The sequence below is a fragment of the Lissotriton helveticus genome, chromosome 6 (assembly GCF_964261635.1).
Source record: "Lissotriton helveticus chromosome 6, aLisHel1.1, whole genome shotgun sequence".
Lineage (NCBI taxonomy): Eukaryota > Metazoa > Chordata > Amphibia > Caudata > Salamandridae > Lissotriton > Lissotriton helveticus.
The window spans coordinates 217478608-217499743 of record NC_136067.1 but is presented as its reverse complement, the minus strand read 5'-3'; positions in this window follow the sequence as shown (position 1 = coordinate 217499743).

Below are 21136 nucleotides of genomic sequence, written 5' to 3'. Positions count from 1 at the left end.
AACTTCTGTATCTAATCAGGTGGGAACTGAAGCACAATCAAATGACAAAGTTTTGACACATGATCTGAGACCTGGAGACTGGGTCAGAACGAAAGTACATCGGAGGAGGAATTGTCTATCTCCTAGATGGCAGAAACCTAGGCAGGTAATCTTGATCACTACTAATGCTGTAAAGTGCAGAGGATTGAAGCGTTGGATTCATCCAAGTCATACTATTCCAATACCAACTCCTGAGAATTCTGATGTTGAAAGTGATACCACAGATGACTCTGATTCTGAAGCAGAAGACAGAACAGAAGGTGAAGTAATTCCAGATTCTGAAAATCGACAAGAAAGTCGACATCTGGAAACTGTGCCAGTGAATGGAAATCTGACAAGAAAAGACTTAGAAATAATTGAAATAGATTCTGAAGGTGAAGAGAATCTGTTAAAAGGAAAGATAACTGAGGATTCGGTTGTCTATATTGAGGACAAAGAAGCTGAACCAAAAGAAGTTTCAGACCAGGAGAGTATCGAAAGGCAGAGAACAAGCTCTGAAGTAAGGAACAAAAATCCGAAATCTGGGAAGCTAAAGGTAATTGAGGAAGAGGAGGAGAACGAATTACCGAGTACCAGTGATGGAAGACAAAGTGAAGTTCCTGAAGGAGTGAAATTGCCATATAGAGAAGTTCCTGAGTCAATTGAAATTTCAGACTACGAAACTGAGGAAAGTGACGTGGAAGGTGGAAGTGAAAACAGAAAGAAAAGGACTTGGAAATCAGAATCGAATAATTCTGAACCAAAGAAAAAGTACGTGAGAAAAGCAGACTACTGGCCTGGTGGAAGATTGAGAGTCAGATTGATTAAAAAGCCAATAGAACAAGTTGAAGAAATCAGTAGTCAAAAGAGTCCTGGAAAAGAGGTTGGAGTTGGAAGGAAAATAGAAGTAATATCGAGAAAAGGGAAGAGAATAATTAGACCAAACCAGAAATACAAGTCTCCTGAGTGGACTTACTTAGTAATTCCACCTGTTATAGACATATATGATAGTAGTGAAGAAGAAAACGAAATCCAAGAAATTAGTGACAATGATTGAAGTACAAATTTATTAAATTGGCATAAGGCTGAAGAAATCCTGTTAGTTGACACAAGGTCGAAGAAAAACTGTCTAGTAGAAGAAAACTTGTATATGACATAAGGTCGAAGAAATCTTGTTTAGGGTTATAAAAGAAAAATATATTTTAAAAGGGGGGTGTATATAAATTTTAAAATTTATTTTTATTTTTATTTTGAGGCTAAAACTAACCTAAAAATGCCTTACATTAAGGAGAGCACTTCAAAATGCTCTGTTTTTAAAAGATGCTGTAAGATGACTCTGGTGTGTCTGCTCATTTTAGTTCTGCTCTGGTTGATACTAGCTGTGATTATACCTTTAGAAATGAATAGAGAATTACACAAAGTTAACTTAACAAGCAAAGCTCTAGTTAGCCAAACTAAACATAGTGCATCTGCTAAAGTAATTGATCATCAACCTAACATTCATCAAGATAAATCAATAGGTGATTTTTCAAGCAATACATTCACAAAGCTTTTGAGTGAATATGTAAAGGTAATGGATGCAAAGGATTGTTATGTGTGCGTTAAGTTACCCGCTTCTGTTTCTGAGGGAGTAACATATAATATGCTTCCTCTCACTTATGCTGTTACATGTAGTGTATTAACTAGTTTATTCTATCAAACTGGTCGTTTAGAATATTACTATTCAAATTATGATGAGATTTTTGCTAATATCAAGATTGATAATGCTTTAAATAAGCATAAGAAAGCTAAACAATTGAGAGAATATTTCCTTGTTACTAATGAACTCACTTATGAGTATGCTTATAAGAATAATCTAACATGTAAATTAAGTGCTGAAGGGAAGAAATTTCTGAATATGGTTGAGGAGAGAAGAGCAATTTATAAGAGAAATGAATTAGTCAAGCAGACTAAGTCATCATTCTGGCAAAAAGAGGATGAGAAACTAAATGGTAAAATGCTTGAAAATATTGCAATTCACATAGACAAACCTGTTAGTGGAAAGCTTTGCATTAGAAGAGATAACACACTTTTTGATAATTATTTTGTAGGTGCAAGCAACTGTGAAGATACTTATCAGATTATGGGAGGTTGGGGATTTAAAGGTGGAAAAGATCCTATCTTTCCTGGAATTTATTTTGTTTGTGGTGACAAAGCCTACTACAACCTTCCAGACCATTGGTATGGAACTTGTTATGTGGGAATTGTTTTTCCTAAAGTGTTTCATGTTGACAGAGATTCAGAAGGATTATTTAAAATCCATAATTATGTAAATAGAGCTAAAAGAGAAACTTTTACTGAAGTTCTGGGAGATATTTTTCAAGCTGTAATACCTTTTGTTGGTATAACCCTAAATGCAGGGAGAATCAGAAAATTGTCCACTATAGTTGATAGATTATCAACTGACACTGCTGATGGATTTCAATTAGTGAATGTTGAAGTTATTGCAATTAGATCCATGGTAATTCAAGACCGTCTTGCTTTAGACATACTCTTAGCAAAAGAGGGAGGAGTCTGTGGCATTTTACATGTCCAACATTGCTGTACATATATACCGGATGAAAGTAAAAATATTGAAATGTATATTAAGAATATTACACAAATGCATTCTGAAATAATTCCTTTAGAAGAAGAAGATTTTACTGGGAAACTTTCAAATAGGTTTCAAGCAATTAAAAACTGGTTTCATAATATCGGAAGTTCAATTCTTGGCAAGATTCTGGCACCTTTGATTATAATAATATTCATTTTTATTTTGACTAAAGTAGGTTGTTTGTTGCATAAAAGAAAGAAGCATTTGAGAGAAAAGAAGAGAATTTATAAACTCAGAAAAGAAGAGGAAAGGGAGATTGAGTTGCAGGAGTTACATAGAGAGCGTCATGTTAATTGCAAGGATTATGCTGAAACAGACTTTTAGGTTTACTAATACAATGAATTTGAATCGATTTCTTATAAATTAAATTTACCAAAATTTTGAGTGCTGGTGTGGTGATTTGTTAATCACCAGATGAGGGAGTTGATGGAGCGAGATAGAAAACAAAATTTTGTTTAAACTCGCAAAGTCACATTTCCATAACATGAATAAAATTATTAATGATTTGTGATATGTTGTGCTAATACAACCTAGATTAAACTTTACACGTGGGGGGACTAACATGTGTGCTCATAAACGTGCATAAATGTTGCATCTTTTTGTTCGTGCAAAATAATAAAATAATTTATTGTTTTCGTTTTTGTCATTACTAACTGCTGCATATTTAAAATAAGCATGTGCTTGTTTTGCTTATTCTTGTCTGTATGATGTCATTTCTACTATTCTAGGTGCATATGGGTCTCATAGAAAAACGGAGACTGGTAAATATAAACGCTGCTTTATTTGTTTGCAATGGCTAGGTAACATTTTGATTAATCGGGTGGGTTAATTATTTAGTAAACCATGGGGTGGATACAGAATATACTTTATTTCTTACATTAATACTTTTCTTGTGTTTGTTTTATACTAGAAATCATAAGTTGCCTGCTTTTGAGGCCTAGCTATTTGAGTCGCAAAATAAAAGCTGATCTGAAATTCTGCAGAAAGTCACGAGACGCCCATTCTGAATTAAAACGTTTATTGAAGATGCATTCACAAAGCAAAAACTGATGAGCTGACATCATTCTGTCGGACATGGCCAAGGTCGAAAGTGAACTTTTTGTCAGTCCTTAACTTGGCATCCGCGGAAGTTGCACTGTAAGACTATGGAAGCTGCGAGGATGACTTAAAACAAAGTTGCAATCGCAGGAAGCCTCTGGCTTCACGTGGAAGAGACAATGGTCTTTGTAAGACATGATTTTGTGGAACTTTTTAAGAATCGGGTGACATGTCACTTGTCACTCTCAGCCAATGGGACGTCGAGTATTTCTGAAAACTTTCCTTTGCTAGTTTAGTTAGCGTAGAAAGGTATAAAAAGTCATGCCCTTAGGGTTGGGCTGGCTGCTGCTTTCTGACTTTCCGATGAGGGTGATGTGCTGCTGGACTTTGCGTGGAGCACGTAAGAATCCTCAAAGAACTTTACTTTAATTTCTGTCTATTTAGCTCAGTTAGGGAAATAGGTTTTAGAAATGCTAAACTTTATATAATTTCTTTAAATTTGATTAAATTGCTTAAATTGTATTTTTCCATATTTCTTACTATCATGCTTGCTTTATTGCAAATAAAATTTCATTTATAAAACTTACAACTTATATACCATAATCTAGAAAATAAAATCTTACTTTTGACAAACAAGCTGGTCTTGGTTATTTAGAAGTATAGGTTACCTTTAGCTAGATCACTTCGCCTATGGTGGTCGTTTAAATGGTTGGGTTTTATTCTAATGACAATATTCTTTCTGCAAATGTATAAAAATGTTTATAGTTTGTAAATAATGTGTATATAGATTTATTTGACCACCTGATTCAGTAGGCCCAAAATTATATCAGGTTCATAAATGGGTCCATGTATAGTTTAGAATTTTGTTTATAGGTTATGAAATTGGGTAGCGTAGTTTATGATATATTTTCTATAGCCCGCTGGATCAGGGCAATAACAGAATGTTCCCTACCTGGCTCTCGGAGATTGTTTCCCCCGCATTCCTGGTTCTCGCCGCCGCATTGCACCACCACAGCGGCTGCCGAGGTGAGGATTTCAGGACTACATCGTCCAGGCTCCTTAGCGGCTCCCCAGCGGAGGAACGCTGTCACGTCATCTCTGCACCCGGAGGCGCTTTAAATCACGGCACACCCCCGCGTTGCGGGCTAAGCCCGGGACAAGGGCGGGACCGTCTGCGGCCGTCCGAGGCCAGACGAGGCTAGGCTGGGCCACCCCCCTAAATTCGAATATAAGACTCTCTGAGTAAGACTCTATATGTAATTGTATTGTGGCAATAATTTATTTAAATGTGGTTCTTGTAACATTTAATTTTATATTTTACTTGCCTGTACATTTTCATATTTAGATACTGAAAGACAAGTAAAATGACGTCAAAATTGGGCAAAATTAGAAAATCCGTGGTGGGTGGTACAATCACAGGGACTCTAGACCAGTTCATCACTAGGGCGGCCTCAGTTTTAAAACATGAGATCGCCATTACGGAGCGTCGCCTATCCCAAGAACCACTTTATAATAGGCGGTCTTCTTCAGGACCTATACATCTAGCTATTACACCACCATGATTGCCATTAACACCTAGCAATGATAAAGACCGAATTAATATGGATAGTACCTCGCCCCATTTATTTTCCCCGGATACATCTAGAGTCTCAATTAGGGAAACTATCGGAGAGGACTTAGGTGTGGAGCGGATACTAGACATTATTTCTGAAGAGAGTGACCCCTGTCCCTCACTAAATAGCACCCAATCTATTTTGCAAGGTCAGGTGTTCACCTCCAAAAGAAAGCGTGGGGGTCTAAGCATAGGGGTAGAGCGGCAAAAACACCTAAATTGTGTGTAATTCCACCTAAGGAAAATATCCTTGCCCCCAGGAAAACAGTGCCAAAACCTTCTGCCACACTGTCCCCTCAGTCCCAAGCTCTACTTGAAAAAACTGAGCAAATGCTCAAATCACTGATCATACCATTGGTCGAAAGGATACAAAGAATAGGGGAGAAGCTGGGTACTTTAGAGGAAGAAATAAAATCTAACACTTCACTAATCAACAGACTGGTTGCACCTCCTCAAAACCAGACCCAAACCCTGACGTTAAATCATGATAAGCTAACTATGACATCTGGGGCACAGATCGGTACTGATCAGAATGAGGCGGGACAGAAGTTATTGCCCGTATCCAATCCTGTGCCGCCGTTGAACAACACTAATGGTGATATAACACAGAAAAGGGTAGGCAAGGTGGATAGGGTAAACGTAGCCCCCAAATCTGACAGGAAAAGTAGTATGGGTGTACAAATACAAAAACAGTGCCCTACCCCGTATTGACTTGCCACCTGAAGCAGCCTCTTGCGTAGTTGTCTTAACGGGGGTCCCTGAATTACCCGAAGGGACAATAGAGGGATACCCTGAGTTGAAAAATAAAGTAATTCATTGGTTGAGCAAACACAGACCGCTCCCGACATATATAAGTGGGGAAATCCTCCATGTAAGGAGAGTGGGATGGGTGGGACATAGGTTAAAAAATCTACCAGGGGATCTGATCATTGTCAATTTTAAAGATAGGCGCACAACTTCCTTCCTACAAGGCTGGTGTGCTCAGAGAGGGGAGGGTGGTATATCTACGAAAGACCTGAGTCACTTCTATCCTAGGCCACAAGTTATGCCACTGGCAAGATACCAACAAGGAGATTCTTATACAGACAGAGCATCCATCCCTGGGGCAATGCAACACTTAGGAGTCCACCATGCGGCTAGATCAATTGACCCTTATTATAATGGTTTTAATATTCCAACATTTAATCAATTTGTCCCGTTATCAGGGTTAGAGTCTGTCGATTGACTTATTAATGAAATGTCTAGCTTTGATGTAAGCCAAATAACTTCTGAAAGTCCACTTAATGGTGATCAGTTGGCAGGGAGATTGTCCAGGGAAGTGACGGAGGGGAAGAGGTACGTTGACCAAGTTCCCCTAGAAAGATGTTCAATGGTCAGATGTGGACATAGTGATAATACACAGGAAGTTAGTACTAATGGGAAAAATAGTGTTTCCGGTAATTTACACACTAGGGGAGATGCATCGGGGGAGATCTTGGCGAGGAATGAACCAGGTAGTTCCACTATCCCAGTGGACAATGGGGATGTATGCCGTATAATGTTTTTGGAATGTGGCAGGCCTCAGGGCTAAAATAGTTAACCCAATTTGGCTAAATACCATAAATGAGTTTGACATTTTATGTCTCCAGGAGACATGGCTAACAGCGCCACTTCATCTTCCCGGTTATAAAACTGTTCACACCAGCAGAGGACGTTCCACATGGCAGGGCTAAAGGGGGTTTGTGCATATTCTTATCCAATCAGCTTCAATACCAGAAAGTTCATTTACTATCTAATAATATCTAATACCGGCTAGTAGGTATACACACAAATAAGGTGGCATGTGTTATAATTATTAATTTCTATAATAATATCCCCTCAGTTGATATTGAAGCAACGCTAAAAAAACTGCGTAATGATTTGATTAAACAAACTGATGCAAATTGGAAAGACGTATCGATTATTTGGGGCGGTGACTTTATTTGTAGAGTCTGTAACAAGGGACGACAAGGAGTTTGTGGCATTATGCTTGATCAGGATACTAATTTAACACACTTTGAGCACTCTGTGTGCGGGGATTTGCTAATTGACATCATTTTTTCTGGGAAAATAGGGTATGCAAACGAAATTGGTCAGATTGGGTCTCCTTTTGTCCCAACATTTGTTGGCAGGGGTGCGTCCTCTACAATTGATTTTATCTTAGTCTCTGCCCGTTTTGGACAACAGATCAATTCCTGTCAGACCCTGAATGTGGCATTAAGTGACCACTATCCTCTAACTTTGGAGATCTTAAATCCATTCCGTGAATTAGGTGTTGGCCAAATATGTAGGCAGAACGCCCCGGATGTAAGTATGGGAAAACAAAATGGTTAAGGTGGTCCCTGATGACTTTTTGGCTAATCTATTGTCTAAATGTCTACCCAGTTTCTTGACCGTCCTGGACGAGAATTCCGACTGTTAGGACATTATTAAACAGTTTGACAACATTGCATCCCAAATTCATGATAGTTTATGGGTGGATTTAAAAAATCGGAAAGAGAAGACTAGAAGTTGGTTTGACTCTGTTTGTACAAAGGCCCATAAGAAACTTAAACATGCACTACACGCCACCCCCGTGACCTCGTATTGGTTAAGGAGTCTCGGAGACATTACTATCAGGTATTGAAAAAAAGGGAAATGGCAATTAAAAGGGAGGCATGGGAGTCTTTATGTGAGTCCTCACAGAACAGGGATTCTTCTGCTTTTTGGAAAGCTGTGAATGCCCCATTCTTTGGGGAAAACACTAAAGCCCGTATCGAAATTGCTATTTCTGAAGACGATTGGGTAAAGCATTACTCTCAATTGCATAGTAACCCAGAAGGGGGGCAACAACCTCCACCCCAAACCCTAGGGGAAGTGAGAGCTAATGATGTGAAACTAGAGATCACCTTGGAAGAGGTAATAGCAAGCCTTAAAGCAACTCGGGGAGGTAAAGCTCCGGGCCCAGACGGAATACCACCTGATTTGTTTAAAAATAATACCGATCTATGGGGACCTTTTTTAATACAATTATTTAATGCCACTTTCGTGATGGGTATAAATCCCTCTTGGTATATCTCTGTTATTGTCCCCATATTTAAAAAGGGTGATAGACAAAATCCTACATGTTATCGACCAATCTCCCTATTGGATTCCTCTATAAAAATCCTGGGGAGAGTAATTTTAAGTAGACTTCAATGTTGGGCGGAAGATAACTCCATTATCAGCGATCTCCAGTATGGGTTCCAAAAAGGGGTAGGAACTGTGGATCAAGGCTTAAATTTATTTATCTTGCAGCAAAAATACATTAGGGCCAGACAGGAGCGCATTTATTTTGCTTTCGTTGATTTAATGTCAGCATTTGACTGCGTCTCACATAGTAAATGTGGTCCATTATGGAAAATCTAGGGGTAGAAGAAAAATTAATCTATTTTCTTAGAGAATTATATTTAGGTGCCACCGCTACAGTGCGCTACGGAAAAAACGGAGAATGCACTAGACCATTTGCCATAGGGGGCGGGGTACGGCAGGGGTGCGTTCTCGCCCCCTTCTTATTTTTAGTCTATATAAATGGTCTTGAGAAAACCTTGTTGAAAGAATCTAGGGATATGCCCATGGTAGCTAGGAGGCCGATACCTGCGCTTCTTTACGCAGATGATGCGGTCATCATGGCTAGGACGCCTGTGGCATTACAAGGCTTAATAACTTCCTTTAACATCTTTATGTCAAGCTTAGACCTGAATATCAACTGTACTAAAACATTTTCTATGAATTGCGGTTTGGGCCCTAATAATAAAAAAAAGAAGAAGGCTATGTACATTAATGCTAGTCCTCTAGACTTCACCCCTACTTTTCCATATTTAGGTATTTTGTTTCATTAAGCCGGCAAATGGGAAAGTGCTATAAAAGCAAGAAAATTCCTGTTCTGTAAATCAATTATGGCCCTAAAAAATTTCTCGAAAAAAATGGGGAAAAAACCAATAGTTGGGATTTTAAAATTTTTTAATGCAACATGTATTCCAATTGCTGTCTACGGCGCTGGCATATGGGGATATGCCAATGTAAAATCAATCCAGCTTGTGGAAAATATGTTTTTGAGACACATCTTAGCTGTACTTGAGAGTGTCTCAAGCTATATTTGCCACATGGAGCTTGGACAACCGTAAATTGAAGACACAATTAGGGTCCAGCCAGTATTAACATGGCACAGGGTTTGGACCAACGATGAGTGTGCACTGAACCGTGCTATCATAAAGGATGCTTTATGTTTAGATCATGTGAGTAGGATAAGATGGTTTGTTTATGTAAAAGATTTTTTCGTGAAAATGGGTTGTCAGAATTATTATGAAGATCCACTTTCAATGTGCAATATCCCAAGGAAGTCACTAAAAGAACATTGTATGAGATACCTTGAGGATATAAGAATAAGTGAGGTATAAAAAAAAACGTTGTAGCTCACCAAATGATATTGGCACAGGATAAAATACAACCATATCTAACCCTTTCCGTTAGTGAACATGACCGGTTCATTTTAACACGTTTTAGGACTTATTGTGAGGCGACCCGCTGCTGCCTGGACCCTTTTGCTGACCTAACAGCTTGATTCTCCAACCTGTTGTGCTTCTGTTCACCCGCCTCCCGCCGCCCGACCCCAGTTCCATCTCGGGGTGAGGCCGCCGAGAGGAGTGCGGGCTGCAAAAACCACAACTCCCAAGAGCCTTCGGGACGCAACCCGCGTCAATTGCGCGCCAGGAGGCGCATAAATTACCAGTCACCCCGGTCGAGTGGGGGACTTATTGTGAGGCGACCCGCTGCTGCCTGGACCCTTTTGCTGACCTAACAGCTTGATTCTCCAACCTGTTGTGCTTCTGTTCACCCGCCTCCCGCCGCCCGACCCCAGTTCCATCTCGGGGTGAGGCCGCCGAGAGGAGTGCGGGCTGCAAAAACCACAACTCCCAAGAGCCTTCGGGACGCAACCCGCGTCAATTGCGCGCCAGGAGGCGCATAAATTACCAGTCACCCCGGTCGAGTGGGGGACTTATTGTGAGGCGACCCGCTGCTGCCTGGACCCTTTTGCTGACCTAACAGCTTGATTCTCCAACCTGTTGTGCTTCTGTTCTCCCGCCTCCCGCCGCCCGACCCCAGTTCCATCTCGGGGTGAGGCCGCCGAGAGGAGTGCGGGCTGCAAAAACCACAACTCCCAAGAGCCTTCGGGACGCAACCCGCGTCAATTGCACGCCAGGAGGCGCATAAATTACCAGTCACCCCCGTCTCGCGGGACGCCGGGCGAAGCCCGGGCCAAGGGCGGGCCCGTTTAATCCCGTTCAAGCCCGGGTAAGACTGGACTGGGCCACCTCTCTGACATTTTATTTTATTTGTATTGTGTTCCTTCCGTAGTTAATATCTGGAACTTGTTGCTCTCTACCCTGGTACCGTGTTTTTTGTTTCTGTTACTATGTCACCCAGAGTTACCAGAAATAACAAACTTACTCACACTGCCCAGGTCATAGGGCCAATAGATCAATTTATCGCTAAAGCGAACGATGCTATCAATCAAGGTGTCCTCCTATTAGAAAAGAGGGTCTCGCTGGACCTAGCTGCAGCCAGGCGTTCCTCCCTGGGACTATTGGCCTCTGCTGTAACACCGCAACGCAGCTTAGTTCCTGGTTCCCAACAAGAGACCCCTACGGTTCCTGGGACTGTTGATCTATCGGTGTCTATCGATCTTTCTGCAACACAACTATCCCAATCCTCTGTATCCCACCTCCCCCCATCAATTGAGAGAACTCCGATCCTCTTCATAAACCCTCCAGATGAGGATCTTCCCTCTCCCACTACGAGGGGCCAGAGAGAGGGTGCTATCCCGAAAAATAGAAAGGGCAAAAAAGGAAAGAAGAAATCTTTACAGAGAAATAGTAATATTCGACAGGACTTCTTGTCACAACCAGCTGAAAATTCTCTTCCTTTAGCCCAATCCTTAACTCATTCGGCTAAGTCCCAACAGCGGACCACTACCACAACGTCAGAAATAATAAACCTTTCACCTGACACGTATAATCTCATTTTGAGTGGTAATACATGTAATGGGCGGGTTTCAAATATACATGATACTCACATACTGGCCTCTATAGAGACCTTAATAAAACATCATCTCCAACCTTTAGAGGTATCATTATTAAAAATCGAAAAATCTCTAGCTTTACTCTCATCTGATTTAAAAGCTAAGAAAAACTCGATCCCTACGCCCTCACTTTCTGTGGCCCAAATACATAACTCAAAACAAAAAAACCCCGGGGGTATAAACCGTCCACAAACCCCTAAAAACCCCAAAGCGGTGACTACCGCAGTGGCAGTCCAACAAAAACCAGCTAATACATCTTCGACTACTGCGCAGCATACAGTAGCTAGTATTGCTGCAAAAAAGTCCGCAACTCTTTCCCTTTCTGCTCCACCTGTATCAGTGGGTCAATCCACTAATTTACCAGTTATTCCAACTACAGTTAAGACACCAGCCCCAAAAAAGACTTCAGCTCCTAAACAGCCTCCAGCCCTTAAAAACGCAGCATATAACACGAAACGCAATGGACCGCGTTCTGCTCATCTTCCCCCGGAAGCTACTCCATATGTCATCATTATGACTGGGGTCCCAGAGCTGCATACGAACTCTGAAGAGCCAGGATGGTCCCTAAAAAACAAGGTACTACACTGGCTGTCAATGAACCGGCCACTTCCGTCATACGCTAACAACCGAGTTGTTTCAGTTCGCAGAGTTCCCTGGATAGGGAAGGAGCCAAAACTGATCCCAGGGGACTGCATCATAATAAACTTTGAAGATCCCCAAACTGTGGAACTTATTTCCTCATGGGGACCTCAAACCTCTCCTGAAGGAATCTCTACAAAAAGATTGGCCTTTTTCTATCCTCCAGCTAAATCTCTACCACAAGTCCCTGAATGGAATTGGACCCAGGTAGGCAACTGGAACAGTAAAATGAATTGGCCTATCTGGCCAGGACAAGGTGGCAGAGAAACCATGCCATTTCCAGATTGGAGGGGTGTTTCCACCTACAATAGGTTTGACTGCCTGGAGATGGTGGATTGACCATCACCAGTCCCGGGACTGGATAATGGGATCTCATTCCCACCTGGCTCATCACCTTCAACGACAATAATCTTCTCCCAACCTACACGATCACAGGCCAAAGTTACATCTCCATTAACTACACCAGCGACAATTGACACAGAGCTTGTAGATTCTCATCAATGTGATCTCACCCTGTCTTGCCCTGTTGTTATTAATTCCCATCAATGTGTAACTTCGCCTTTCCCTCGCAATACTGATCCCGGTTCATCCCCAAAAACCCTAGCACAAAAAGGAAGATCTGTACCCACTAAAGATACCTCGCTGTTCCACCTAGTATCAATATAGTTTTGGAATGTGGCTGGTCTCCGAACCAAGATTTTATTGACATCCTGGTTGGACTTTGTTACCACGCATCAGATAATCTGTCTGCAGGAGACCTGGACAATTGACCCTTTGCACTTACAAGGCTACTTAACATTTCACTCGCCAGCCTGTCCATCAATACACGGCAGACCAATGGGGGGTCTTGTTATATATTTCTCAAACAACCTCGCAGTAAGGAAAATCTCCACAATATGTACTACCCCGAACTACCAAATTCTTTTGGTTATTTTTAAAAGCGGTACGTCATATAGTATCATTAATTTTTATAATAACTTGTCCCAGGTAGAATGTATAAAAACTGTGTCCGCAATCACCATGTCTATAAACGAACAACGTGCCAAACCGCCTTCTACATTGTGTAATGTAATAGGGGGAGGTGATTTCAATGTACAACTGTGTTCAAACTATAAGAAAACTGATTGTGGCCTTCTAGATGAAACTGATTGCCCGTTGACGCATTTTACCCATTCCCCGGTAGGAGACTCTCTTAACGATAGCTTAATGTCTCTAGAAATGTTGTACGCTAATGAACTTGTAACCCCCCCCGTGGACTTCAAAGCTACCTTTCACGGCAGGGGTTGTTTTAGCACCATAGATTTTATTCTGTGTTCTTATTCTCTAAAGGGTACACTCCATCAGTTTACTACAGGAACAGAAGTATCAGGTGATCACTTCCCTAACAGCATTGTATTAAAACTATCCATGGTCGTTCCCCATTTTTCAAGGACGAGCTTACTGACCCAAAAAGCACTAAGTATGGACAGAACCAATGGTTATTCGGTGAAATGGTCACGGGTAGATCCACTAGCAACATCCAGTAAGATCATAACCAAAGCACTTCCCTGGATAAACACCTGCCTAAAAGAGGATTCTACCCCCGAGCAAATTATTTCTAGTTTCGGGGAAATCCTTAAAACCATCCAGAAAGAGTTGGTCCGAACCCATAAATCAGGGACTGACCCTAACCCAAGATGGTTCGACACGGCTTGTCGGAAAGCACTAACCGCCCTGAAGAAGGAACTTCATAACCCAACTAGAGACAAGGAAAAAATAGCTAAATTAAGAACTGAATACAAGCAGGCCCAAACCAGATGTAAAAAAGAGCATAAGAAAAAACTGTGGGCCCAATTACACGAGAGCTGCCACACAAAGGACAGCTCCCAGTTCTGGCAGGTAGTCAAATCTCCATTTTTGCTCGAGGCCAACAGGCATCAGCACCTTGATGTAGCAGTGACCGCGGACGAGTGAGTGACTCTCTTTTCAAAGATCTTTAGTGATCCCCCCCCGGTTACCGCGGTGAAACATAATCAAACGACTGTGTGCCCAAGAAAAGGGGTGTATCCAATTGACTTATCCTTCACCCTGGGGGAGGTTATAAGTGCATTATCCTCCTCAAAAACTGGAAAGGCTCCCGGCCCGGATGGTGTCCCACTCGACATATTTGTCTCTAACATCGATTTATGGTCCCCTATCATTACCCAACTAATGGTGGCAGTGCTAAGCACTGGTCTTTTGGACTTTTGGTCCTCCTCCATACTCCTCCCAATTTTCAAAAAAGGGGATAGAAATAACCCTGCCTGCTACAGGCCCATCTCCCTCCTGGATTCACTGGGTAAAGTCGCGGGCCGCCTAATCCTTGATCGCTTACAGGACTGGGCGGCAGAAAAGAACATCCTCACCGACCTCCAGTATGGATTCCGGGAGGGACTGGGCACTGTCGAACAGGCTCTAAACCTGACACTCCTAACAGGGAAGTATGTGGGAGCTAAACGGGGCAACCTATTCATGGTCTACGTCGACCTCAGTGCGGCGTTTGACTGTGTAATCCACGCCAAGCTGTGGTCTGTCCTGGAGGATTTGGGAGTCGATCCGCCGCTCATTAAATTTTTGCGCGAGCTTTATTCAGAAGCTTCCGCTTGCGTAAGATTCGGAACGGCTGGCGATTTAACACCTTCTTTTCCAATAACTCGCGGAGTTAGACAGGGCTGTGTCCTGGCTCCCTTTTTGTTTAATTTATACACCAATGGCTTGGAAGCAGCCATGCTTGAAGGAAGTCAGGATCTACCCACCATTAATCGTCGCCCTATTCCAGCATTACTATATGCTGATGATTCTGTAATCTTCGCTAGGTCCCTAGTACAACTTCAGAAACAGTTGGATAAATACTGTAACTATATGCTCTCACTTGGGTTAAAGGTGAATAAGACCAAGACCTTTGTTATGCAAACAGGGCCCAAGGTGAAAAGCTCCAAACACCTTAGCATTGAGCAATCCAAACTGGAACGTGTTAGGGAATACCCCTATCTGGGTATCTTAATAGACGATCAGCTAACCTGGAAAAGGGCACTGATAACTAGAAAATTGCTCTACCAACGCGCCACCTCCGCCCTTGTTTCATTTTCTAGAAAGATGGGTAAACCAACTCCCCCTGCATTACTTAAAATCCACCAAGCCAAATGCCAGAGCATTGCTACATACGGAGCCGGTGTGTGGGGCTATGTAAACACGACTGATCTCCAAAAAATCCAAAATGGCTTTGCTAAATATCTGTTGGCTCTCCCACAGAGCGCCCCCACATACGGATGTCATATTGAGCTTGGGATTGACTATCTAGCTGATTACATCAAATGTCAACCAATGCTACTATGGCACCGTATCTGGTCTAAGCCAGAATGTCATCTCACTCGTGCCTTGATCCTAGATTGCTTAGGGTTGACATCCTGGAGAAATATTCCATGGTTGGCATATGTTGTCAACTTTTTGAAAGATCTGGACTTTAATCAATATGTCACAGAACCATCTCTAATCAGTGAGTTAAGCAGAAAAACCCTTAAGTGCCACTGTCTTAACCATCTTAGGGAACTTCGTTTGTGCGGCGAAGTACCCAAGCTAACTAATGCTCACATTGTGATGGTCCAAGTGTCACCAGGTATACAGCCATATCTCACTTACCATTTAACCAACCACGAAAAATTTCTACTAACCAGGTTTCGCTCCAATTTGTTTTTTCGTTTGGTGACTTTTCCAAATCCACTAAATTGGTCGCATGACCTAGAGAAATGCCCATGTGATAAGGTCTCGTCCCAAACAACCATGCATGTAGCCTTTTTCTGCCATTTCTATGCCATAATACGCAAACGCTGGGTACTCCCAGTGCTGCGCCAGATGGGGCTGAGGACCTGTCGACCGGCGTTCCTAGCCTTGCAACAGCTTGATTCACAATACGTGGCAAAGAATCTAGCAATGTTTCTGAAATCATGTTTAACAATTCGTAAAGCAATAAGAAATGAGGACCTAAATCCTTGAGAACCTGTATTAACTATGTAGATGATGTAAAGTGTGTTTTTCCTCTTTTATTCTTCTTAATCGTACTGTAAACATTGTAATATTAATAACATGTTTTCTTTTATGAGGTTACTTTAAAAAAATTATGATGTACTTTTTATGATTAACAAAATGTTCAATCGAATAAAAGACTTTGAACACGTTTTAGGTTAAATATTCTTTTTAGGGTTTTTAGTTTCCCCGTTATGAATTCATGGTCATGTGATTTAATTAAATGCCCGTGTGATGCCCTCTCTGAACAATCGGATATTCACATTATACTTTTTTGTAACTGTTATATATTACCCCGGAGAAGACTGATTATTCCCATTCTGAAGGAGATGGAAGTTTAAATGCTGCCGTCCTGCATTTCTTATACTGCAGAGATTAGATGTTATTTGGATTGTGGCATTTATTTCTGAATTTTTAAAAAAATGTTTTTAGATTGCGTTGATCAATTTGTATTTAAGAATTTATATTTATATTTATGTCGGTCCTTAACTTTGCAGTGTATTTTTTTTGTCTCTGTATCCCTGATTAATGAAATTTTGTGTGTACTTTTATGGTTATTTGTTTTTAACTGAATAAAGTTATGACTTGACTTGCATGAGGCATTATGAGCAGTTCTTTTGAAATGCTGTGTCTGCACATAAATATATTACTTTACATTTTAACTACTTCCCTTATGTGAGCTGTTGCTTTAACTTTGCCTCATGCTCACAGGTATTAGACAAGATTGTTATTATCAACCATGCTACAACCTTCTTGAGATCTTGCTTTTGGGACATTCTGCATAACATTTATTTTGGATTCACTCCTCTAATAGACAATTTTGTATGGTATATGGGGAAAACTAGAAAACTAAAATGTACTGGACCACCAACTGCCATTTCGCTCTGAGACTCAGACGGTGCTCCGCAAGATATGGATCACAGTATTACTTACAAATCAGATACCGTCTTTGCTATGATTTCAATGAGCTCTGCACTTGGTAAAAGAACATTAGGGTCTAATAAAAGACCTAAGAAGGAACCCCATCCCCAGTTAAATCAAATGTATCTCTATGGAGGAGATGCTTGATGAAATTCATGCTTAAAAACCCTTTTTGGAGGAAACTGATAACATTTTCCAAGGTTTGACAGTCTACAAGAAACACCTTCACGCATTGCTCATCTGGAATCAGAGATCTCAAAACTCAAAAAACATGCAGAGTGCTTTGGGAATCACAATTGAAGGAACAATCTCTAAATCTATGGTCTTCCGATCGAATATTTCCAATCCTTCCTCTCAAAGCGCCTAGATATTTCTTCGTCTACTTATTTAAACATTCAAAGGTCACACAAACTTGGTCTAAGAATTTCAACCAAACCAAGTGGAGGTAGGTTATTTTCCTTGCAATATTCTGATCTTCTGAAAATGATGACTGCTGTTAAAACTGAAAAGCAAATAATATGGTCAGGTTACAGACTCTACTTTTCCCAAGATGTAGCAATGGTTATGGTAGATCGTCAGAAGCAGTTTCTGGATACGCAACCTGAATGGCAGATCCAGCCTTATCCAGTCTTGTTTATCTAATGTGACCTATAAAGATAAAACTTATGATGACCACACTGCTTTTAGGAAATGTCTTCTGCAATACGGAGGAGAAGAGATGGAGACTTCGAAAGTTACTTGTTTATTTGCTTTCATGTTTTAGCTCATACTAGCAAATTACTGTTGACTCTTTACCTGTATTGCACTATGATCAATGTATCCTATGGGATATGCTTTGCTTACATATTACTTCTTTCCTTATATGGGTTTATGTCTCTTGGTCTCGTATTTCTATTGTCTCAATTCATATGGTATTCTAAGCCATACACTAGCAGCCCTGCCCATCTTTTGGAGTGAAAATGTTGTCGCCGTCATCTTCGTTTTATTTATCTTATTGAGTATGTTTTTCAGTCATCATTTGTATGATCTGTATTTTATCTATTTCATCTTTTTTTTAATTTCCCTTTGATCTATTTTGTCTTTTTACTCTACCTTCCTCTGCTCCCTTTAGCTTTCCCATACCATACTACGACTCCCTTTTTCCTACTTACCAAATGTAATTCCTATTTGTTCCGCTGCATAAGTTACTGTTTATCCATACTTTTCAATTCAACTTTGTCCTTCGTTTCTGTAGACATGCAGATTGTTCATGCTTTTGCTTGAGTTTTACATTCCGAGTTACTTCATTGAATATTAAGGCTTTAGGTAATCCTTATAAACATCAGAGAGCCCTGTCTCATTTACCTAAGCTTAAAATAGACGTTGCACTACTTGAAGAATCACATCTTACTGAACTAGAAGCTGCCAAATTAAAAACATATTTGGTTGGCAATGTTTTTGTTTCACCTGCTATGAGGAAAAAGAATACTGTTATAATCCTAATAGGATAAGAAACTACGAATCTCAGTTATATACCAGGTACAGGATTCAGAAGGCAGGTGGATTATTGTTAAAGTGCTTATAAGTGATTATAACCCATTTACAATTTTCAGCATTTATGGCCTATACTTTGGAATACTATTTCTAACAAACTGCTTCAATATGATGATGGTTTTATAATATTTGGTGGTGACTGTAATCAGGTTATTGATCCCATATTACATAGAATCTCTAAGTGAAATCTGTTCACTCTAAAATGCAGACATAAGTTAGGTCTGCCTTTAAAAGTAAATCCCTAGTTGATATAAGGAGATTATGTCATCCAGATCTTCGTGAACATCTTTTATTCTTCACCTCATCATTCTCAATCTCGTATAGATTATCTCCTTTGTCCTAAAATTTTTAGTTCAACCCGTTCTCAGTGCAGATATAGGATCAATTTTAATTTCAGACCATGCCCCAGTGTACAGAGACCTAGATTTTGTACCTTTTTTGCCACATTCAGGAAGAGGGTGGCTCAATAATTCCTTATTGTTAGATGCTAAATTTGTCTCTCAATTTGAGCAATTTGCTCATGAATTTAATAATACAGCTGACTCTACTTTTACAATGATATGGTTTACCTTTAAGGGAGCAACCTGAGGTTTTATCATTACTTTTGTTTCTTGTAAGACAAAACTTTGGGACGCCCAATCAAACCAACCTTCTCAATAAAATAAAAAAAATGGAATACACAGATTACAAAACCAAGTTTCTCTAAAAGAACAAATAGATGCTAAATTAAGTTTTCATTGCTTAACTACAAAGGCTGCTTCTACATATTTATTAAAAAAGCAGTGCAAGATATAATGGTGGCCAAAATAAAATGGAGAAATTACTTGCAAATTATTTAAAAGTCATGAAAGATAGCACAAAAAATATAATCTTTAATTGACAACAACTGTGATGTGCTTTTTAAAGTAAAGATATTTTCATCGGATGGATGAGCCCGAGAACGCCCTCCATAGAACTATGACACAAAGATATGATGGAATGGGCCCGGGTGGAGAAAGTGTATATGAAGAGGACCTGTAAAAATGATAGGCTGAAGGAGGATTTGACAGAGTGGGCGGTTCTCATGGGAAGTATGTCTCAGGACTCCGGCGAGAATGGAGCTGCAGCTGAGGGGAGTGAAAACTCACAGGAAAAGGACACACAAGAGGTATAGCCCAGCATGGTGTACAGTCATAATATCGAGTCAATTATTTCGACTGGACAGAATATCGAGTAAAAAATATAGAATGGACATAATATCGACTAGACATAATATAGACAACAAAAATATCGACTAGAGAAAATTAATATCGAATAGAATGGACATAATATCGAATCAAAAATATAGAATGGACATAATATCGACTAGACATAATATAGACAACAAAAATATCGAATTTAAGGTAAGTTAATAATAATTTTTATTTTTTGTGTAATATAAGTCTGTAGCGGGTTGTGGGTTTATAGGGGAATAGGGTGGGAAGTAATTTAATTCTAATTAATTAAATATGTTAATTTATTTATTGATATATATTTAGAATTAATTGTTAATTAATTATTAATTGGTAATTAATTAAAATATAATTGGTAATTAATTATAATTGATTAATTGATAAATATTTTAATTTTAGTAATTTATTTTCTGTAGCGGGTTGTGGGTTTATAGGGGAATAGGGTGGGAAGTAATTTAATTATAATTAATTAAATATGTTAATTTATTTATTGATAATAATTTAGAATTAATTGTTAATTAATTATTAATTGGTAATTAATTAAAATATAATTGGTAATTAATTATAATTGATTAATTGATAAATATTTTAATTTTAGTAATTTATTTTCTGTAGCGGGTTGTGGGTTTATAGGGGAATAGGGTGGGAAGTAATTTAATTATAATTAATTAAATATGTTAATTTATTTATTGATATTTTTAAAAAATTCATTGTTAATTAATTATTAATTGGTAATTAATTAAAATATTATTGGTAATTAATTATAATTGATTAATTGATAAATATTTTAATTTTAGGGTTCAGGGTCAGTTGTCAGTTTTTGGGTAAAGGGGTATTTTTAGGGTTCAGGGTCAGTTTTCAGTTTTTGGGTAAAGGGGTATTTTTAGGGTTCAGGGTCAGTTTTCAGTTTTTGGGGTAAAGGGGTATTTTTAGGGTTCAGGGTCAGTTTTCAGTTTGTAGGTAAAGGGGTATTTTTAGGGTTCAGGGTCAGTTTTCAGTTTTTGGGTAAAGGGGTATTTTTAGGGTTCAGGGTCAGTTTTCAGTTTTTGGGTAAAGGGGTATTTTTAGGGTTCAGGGTCAGTTTTCAGTTTTTGGGTAAAGGGGTATTTTTAGGGTTCAGGGTCAGTTTTCAGTTTTTAGGGTAAAGGGGTATTTTTAGGGTTCAGGGTCAGTTTTCAGTTTGTAGGTAAAGGGGTATTTTTAGGGTTCAGGGTCAGTTTTCAGTTTTTGGGTAAAGGGGTATTTTTAGGGTTCAGGGTCAGTTTTCAGTTTTTGGGGTAAAGGGGTATTTTTAGGGTTCAGGGTCAGTTTTCAGTTTGTAGGTAAAGGGGTATTTTTAGGGTTCAGGGTCAGTTTTCAGTTTTTGGGTAAAG